At 42.1% G+C, this 7,394-nt stretch overlaps 1 long non-coding RNA gene across 2 annotated transcripts; it reads left to right on the forward strand.

Moving 5' to 3' along the window:
- The first annotated feature begins 794 nt into the window (after nt 1-794).
- On the forward strand, nt 795-5,845 carry LOC116438309. Of its 2 annotated transcripts, none has more exons than XR_004237670.1 (4): nt 795-909; nt 4,895-4,959; nt 5,310-5,415; nt 5,559-5,845. It is a non-coding gene; the product is annotated as an uncharacterized LOC116438309 (long non-coding RNA). The 2 variants fall into 2 exon arrangements; XR_004237669.1 differs by lacking the exon at nt 795-909 and adding an exon at nt 1,463-1,813 and having other exon boundaries at nt 5,559-5,844.
- Nucleotides 5,846-7,394: the final 1,549 nt, after the last annotated feature.

The following is a 7,394-nucleotide window of genomic DNA, read 5'->3' on the forward strand; positions in this document are numbered from 1 at the left end:
GAGAAGAATAGAGAAAATGGACAACAAGTGAAAGAGAAATAAATTATGTGAACGTGCACACAATAACAAAACACTTTACCCAAAATCGGCGGCTCGCCACAAGGAAGATGAACATGCTAATAATGAAAACCCTTGGTAAATTCTTGCAGGCAAGGGGGAAGGATTTAGGACCCCAGCCCTGGGGGAGCTCAGTGTGTAACTGCAAACCTTGGTAAGTCACTTTCTCCACGGCAGTCCAGCCAGCCAGCAGACCTCAGCAGAGAGGACTGGGATAACCATTGTAAATCACCCTGTAAAGCAGGATCATCTGTACCATTTTTAAGCCCACAGAGCAGAGCAAAATCTCAGCAATTTCAAGCCACCAAAACATTTCTTCACAGTAGTCCCTTTTCAATCCTGTCATCATCAACACATGTTAAACGAGACGGTTCAAAATCTCAGGCCTGGGTCTTGTACAGATGTTTGCTATCTGTTTCCTGTCAAGGCTCCCACTGATACCAAGGAACGAGGAGCTCAAATACCTCTGTGGAGCTGAGCCTTGGAGTGCAAGACAAATACGTGGGAAGGATAAAGGCACAGAGAGAGCTGTTTCACAGCCTCCAGGCAGCTCTAAATTAGATGAGGGCACTGCTCCAACTCCGAGCCAGCCCTCTGGAGATGCTTCAGCAGCCCACATCTGTGCTACAGAGCTTCACTGAAGACATTCACAGTGAGCTCCCAAGGAAAGACCCAGTGTTCATGCAAAACACAAGTTGCCTCAGAGTGTCAGGACACAGGGTCTGAAATTTTCCCAATTTTTTTTTTCCTGCAGGGGGTCTGTTCACAGAGCCAGTACAAAGAAGCCTTCTAGGCATGGAAAGCTCACTGCTTTGTGTAGGCACGAAGGAAGGAGGAAACAAGACACTTCAGGTATTTATTTTAAAAGTCTATCGTGCATTTGGATGGCTGATGGTGCCAAAACTAATCATGCTAGTGGAAGAGGTACAGAAGCAGAACAAGCAAAGTACGGAGAGCAAGTAAAAGGGAAGGGGCTTGGATTGACAAGCAGAAAAGGTAACTCTACAGATCAGAGAGTTTTCAATGCGTTGCACATGCTGCAACCTTTTAAACAGCATATTATGGCTCCTGAAACATTTTAAACAGTATAACATGGTTCAAAGGTTTAAAAATATGGCATGGCATCTCCAGTGTATAACTCTGCCGGAGCCAGATAGTGCATGCTGCCCTCTCAAATTGAGAGGAAGAGAATTAAATATAAAGAGGAAACAAAATGCTCATTTTAATCACCCATTCCCCTTTGAGGATCTTTTTCTATTCCCTTTGTAGTGTAATGCAGAGTAACAGGCAATTGCCATATCCCCAGATGATAGTTAGACTGCCCAGGATCCCAGTGTTATAAACTCCCTATTTTCTCCAGCCTCTTTCACAGATGCATCTTCCTATACGGTGACAATTGCATCAGTGCATTACCTTTGGATAGAAAAGCCTGCAAAGTGAAATCACTGGTAGCCAAAGGCAACATAATCAGCTGTTCTCATTACTTACAGAATATATGGGGTTTGTGTGTGGAGAAATTACAGAGGTGGAAAGGGCTGACTAATGAAAGTACAGGAGAGACGTGCACACGAGGCATTTGCCTCAGGATGAGGAAGTATGGCATTACCCGAATCACACTGCACTCGGAAATCATCCCTCCCTGCTATTTGGTGTCCTTCAAGAAATGAATCCCACCCACAAGGCACTTAATGGACTCTTGCAAGGGGCTTCATTAACTGAGGTTTCAAGACATCTAAAATACTTTGTGCAGGCCCAGGTAAGTGAAGGGATTAAATTATATTTTACTTCGCTAAGCTATCTTTTACCCAAGTATGTTCCCAAGTAAACTGTCTTTTACCCAAGCCATCTTTTTACCCAGGTAGAAATTGCAATGGGTGCAAACTGCAAACTGCACTGCTTTGGGAGGAAGGGGGGAAAAAAAGAGGTAATCATGACAAATTATACTTTTTCAAGTTATCATCATCTTGCTCTGTCTCTGTCAAATTGTTCCTCCAACACAGCAGTCTGTGAAGCCACCTGATTCCTCTGCTTGCCTTTTATTTTTTTCTTCCTCTCTCTGTACTATTTATACCTCTTGGATAAAATGTGCACTTTTGCATATCTCAGCCATTTCAAGGGCTGAGATGATGAACTGCTCTGTTTAGTCCTTTCCATCACAGTGTCACTAGTGGTCATGTCCCTGATTATCTCTAAGGACAATGCATTCAATAATAGATTCAATCCAAATCTGTCTATAATTATGATCAAGGATGATATACTAAGTTATATATGTGTAGGAATGGTTCATTTTTCAAGCCCACATGTTGTTTTCCAAATTCTTTGTAGCTGCAACATAACCTTGGTCTGCAACTTCACCAAACGGTGAATGTGACTTTTCACTAAACTGATTTCACCTCTCTTTAAAAAAAAATAAAGAACAACAAAAAAAAAAGAATAAACCATCCTTACACAAACACACTTCACACACTTTAACTTTTTTTTTCTACTTTTGCCATTTTGGCGGTGTTGGTTTTCTCTTGGGCTTTAGACAAAACAAATTCAGTTCCCTGTAAAGCTCACTCAGTGTCTGGTGTGGGCTTTTGGGTGGTGAAAGAAAAAGAGAAGTCTGCTCTGAAAAGAAAACCCTACTCTGTTGTCTCGGTCTGTGCTCAGGACTACTTCAGTGCATTTAGGAAAGCAGGTAGAGCTCTGCTATTTCTTGCTTGGACCTTTAAAATTTCTCCTCTGCTCCTTGCCTCTGCTGGGAGCAATTTCACTGCAATTACTGAAACGAAGCCCCTGAATTCCACTCTGTAGCTATTCACATGACCCTCAGTGTTTTGGGCTTGATTTTTCTCCAGTTTTCTCCACAACAGGAAGAGTCGTGAGGAAATTTTCCTCAGTCAGTGGCTTTAGGTTTCTATTAAAAACTTTTGCTACTTGTAACACTTCTCAAAACCTTTAAAAAACAAACCTAGCATTGGAATTATTCAATCAAATGGTATTAAAAGCACAGATTATGCTTTAGAAACCACTTACAAAGAAGGTTTTTACAGATCAGTGAGGACGCTAGCGAAGAGGGGCCCCTGATATGAATGGAAACGTTTGTTTCAATCCTCATTTATCTTAAGGCCCGGGTGCTTTCTGGACAGTGAAACATTCTTCTCCTCCCTGCACTTGGAAAAGTGAGGATCAAGTTGCGAGAGAGTGCCCTTGAATGCTCAAGTAAGGAATTTGCTAAGTGGCCTCCTCAGCCAACACAGCTCCCATGTTAACGGTTGCTTCTTAATTCCCTCTGCCCTCGGCTGCAGGATTACCCATCCTTTCTTATCACAAGCATCACCACCAACCCCAAGGTTGCCTCCACCCACAAAACCATGACCACTTCTCACATTAAAAATGTTTGCCATTTCTTGACCACCCTGAAATTTTAACCAAGCCTTGATAAGGATGTAAATAAAAGCCCACACAGGTTTGTAAAGGTCCCAGTGTTCTTAATTTTTCCAGGGCTGCTCAGGGATCTCTGTAACTGCATGTGTGCATGGGGCTGCTCCAGCCTGCCTGGATTCCACACACCCCTGCAATATAAACATTAATTAAACAGAATACTGAGTTACTAATTGTCACTGGGACCACCAGTCATATTGATCTGGAATCCACCTCTATCTAAGGAAAGCACAAGAAAACGTTGGAATGTTTTGGTCTTACAAAGAAGCATTAGATGGGTTAAATATACTTCAGCCTCATTAACATATTCAGTGCAAATGTCCCACTAAATCCCTTCCAAAATCAGCAGTGAAGCTCTTTGACAGAAGCGCAGAGCCCAGTCCTTGGGGAGGCAGTGGCCTCCACAACTGTGTCAGAAACCAGATTTGCAGCCCTGTTCTCAAACCCAACTTCTGTTGATGGTTGTGGAATTTTGGCCAGAGCAAAGATCACAGCATCACAGCAAGTCCTGCAACTTGCACAGCTAGCTTGAAGCTTTTCTTCTTCCTGCCATCCAAAGCTTCTTGGGATTAGTCAGGACTGATATTGATGTATGAACATCTTAAAAGGACGGTACATAGCTTCCAGGCTGAAGACTAAACATTGCTGCGTAAAACAGAATTTGGCAGTGATTCTATAGGATGAACCTAATCAGAGCAGACAGATTACAATACATGGTAAAGGCATGGAGTTGAAAAGAAAAAAGGACTTGCTCTGCAGTATTGCATAATACATTCTGGAGAAACTAGAAAACCTTTCAGAGCAGCTGGGACAGAGGGAAATGAACCATTTGTTCCCAAGTGAAATAAACAAAAGAAGGAAATGCTCCAAACTGTCTCCAAACTAGGAAAGGAATGGTGGTGAGAAAAGTGACCAGGGCCTGAACCAAGCTTTTCACATTGTCCAGTTCCTGACAGTAGCTGTGTTTCAAGTGCACAGGCACATATCTCTTCATCCCCTGGTCAGTCCTGGTGAGCCACAGACATCTGCAAGGGAATGCAGCCTTTGGCAGACATCACTAGATGCCGGCAGTGTAGCCAACACAGCTGCTCTGTTTTTGAGTCCTGGTACATCATCTGATGAAGGAAAAAAATCAAAGCAACCCCTTCTTGTTCCAAATCACCTGCACTGCTCTGGATGTGACCAAGAAAACATTCCAGACACCTGAGATGAGTTTGGCAGAGCAAGGTAATTTTCAGTACAAAAACCCACACAACAAAGTTCAGACAGAGTGGAAAGACCTGCAACTCAGAAGAAGGACAGAACTCTGTATGGCACTCATTGTGAAACATTCAACACAGTCAGTCATCTCTTCCTTGCTTATGTTTTTTGTCACTAAAACGTCACTGTTGGATTTTTTCTTTTTTTGTAGATGACAACAAACTCCACCAAGACAGAGAGCGCAAAACTGACTCCTGGTATCTGCTTGACAAGACCGTGAGTTCTTCACATCATCCCTCTCCTTTTAAGACTTGAAGTTAGGGACCACTCAGACATTTTAATTCATGTAAGAAAATTGCTAACTTGAACCTGAGAATCTGAAAGAAAGCGAAGCAACTATCTTGTTTAGGCTTGTTGCCTTTATAGAGCATCGCTCAATATTTTATATTTCTGACTTAAAGCCAGTACTCCTTTGCCTTTTAAAACAGAACCAAAACAAGGTTCTTGTTTATGTAATAGCACTGTGAGTCAGTCTGCAACTCTAATCATGTCGCCTTTCTGGGGAAATCTTACTGAAAACTTAGGAGATAAATTGTCCATTCTTTTATACAGCCTTGTATTCACAGCCAGTGAATTGCGGCAGATGGACAATTGTGGCAATTGACCCATGTATCCTGATTCTCATCTATTCAGTCCCCTTCTCAGTGCAGACTGGAAAACTCAGTTCTCAAGGTGAGCAGCTAAACCACTGGGCATGCCCTGAAGGGCATGTCTGGAGCACTTGGGAGTGACTGCATGCAGTAACACCACCTAATCTCTCTTGGAAATGATCTCAACTCAATTAGACCTTTCTCTTGCCCACTTCTGATCAGCAGGCTGCTCCAGAACATCCTTCAAGTACTTAAGCATCTTCACCCTAATTTCCAGAGGAAAAAGAAAATCTCTACAGTGAGAATGTAACAATTCCTTCCGGTCTTGGTTCCGTTCCTTATTAAAAAATTGTGTCTCCCAACTATCCCACTCACCCTGCTGTACTTATAATTCAGCAGTCATGTTCCCTCTTTTGTGTCATCCCACTAGAATGAGCAGATTTAGCTTCTTAAGTTTCTGGATTTAAAATAAACTGCATGTCCAGAGCCGTCCGCATGTGTCTATAGGTGTGTTCTCACTACTTACTGGTTCTGCAAGACTAAACTGCTGGGAGTGTATCTTCTCATCAGTTCTAAAGCACACATGAGGACTCTCTTTAGCCCTTGGTTATTCTGCAACAGTTTACTGAACTGGGAATTGCACTTCACCTGTGCTTGTGCCAAGGCGAAGGAAGAAGGTAAACACGTTTCAGTGGCTGGGAAAATCAGATCCCTCTTGACCTTGCTTTTTCACTCTGAAAGCAAGGACTGTTCTGCTTGCCTAAATTCCCATATTTTTCCTCCTTTCACAAGGAAATAGTGTGGCTCAGGCAGTTGAGAGAGGCATTTGGAGGAGGAACAATCAGAAGAGGGTTTCATGTTGCAGCGGCTTCCTGAGTGAGAGAAGACAGGCATGGGAAATAATAACTCTGCTCCAATGTCAGGGCTGAGGAGATTTCTATTTCCAATTTAAATGTAATTTTAGGAGCTCTTTGTAGCAGCGAGAGTTCACTTCAAGAACCTGGAGGCTTAGTACACAAATTGTGTAGTCCACAGAAAGGTTCCCATCAATTTCAGGGTGACGTGCCTTATGAATGTGTGCTCTTATGCTGCAATCAGGAATGAGGGAGCACTTTAAAAATGCTGGTGCTGTGCAATATTTATGGGGGCTTTTTTTGCTTCCTGCATCATTCAGTTCTTGCACTCTTCAGGCAATTTCAAGAACTGCTCACCTGTAGATTGTGATGCTTGGTTTTCTTCAGGGACACCAAAAGAGAGAGATCTTAGGAACATGGTAAGAAGGTAAAATCTATATTGTTGGGGTGTGACAGTTTTAGGTTGATTCCAAATAAATAAAGAAAAATTTAATGGTTGAACACTAAAATAACAGACTGTCCACAAATACAACGCAATGTGATTTGACATACTGTAATTCCTGTAGCCTTCAAAAGGTAAATATGTGCTCATCATACTTCCCCACACAATGTTTAGAAATCCTCACTGGTGTTTTTCACAGTGATTAATTATGTTGAATTATCAGATGGACTAAAAAGGAAAGGATTTTTATTCTGGAAGGACAACCCACTGCCCAAAAAGAAGGAGAAAATTAAACACTGTGCAGGCTTTTCAACTTTGAATATCAACAAAGTTCTTCTAAATAAATTCAGCAGTAGAAAAGAAAGACAGACAGTTCTGAGAAAATGCTCACTCTAATGTGTGCTTGAAAGGTATCCAGTCTGGAAAGTGGAGAACCCTCCAGACCTAGGGGGGGGCAAATTTTCAACTCAAGTCATGTCCTAGTTTTGCCCATATACAGCAACATTCACTTGATTTCCATAAAATGTCAAGTAGCTGAAGAAACATTCACAGCACATCCTTCCAAACTGCTTATGCAGGATTTCTGAAATCTAGTAGATATGAAATCTAAAAGTCGATACGGTGTTCCTCCACTCTATCAATCCTCTGGGCTGCAACCAGCAAATATTAAGAAAACATGTACAAATAGGAAATGCCATCTTTGTTTTCACTCTTGGCATCAGAGCAGCAAAATCCAGATATGTGGAAGCAGAGTGTGAGGCTGTG

The sequence above is a fragment of the Corvus moneduloides genome, chromosome Z (assembly GCF_009650955.1).
Source record: "Corvus moneduloides isolate bCorMon1 chromosome Z, bCorMon1.pri, whole genome shotgun sequence".
Taxonomy (NCBI): domain Eukaryota; kingdom Metazoa; phylum Chordata; class Aves; order Passeriformes; family Corvidae; genus Corvus; species Corvus moneduloides.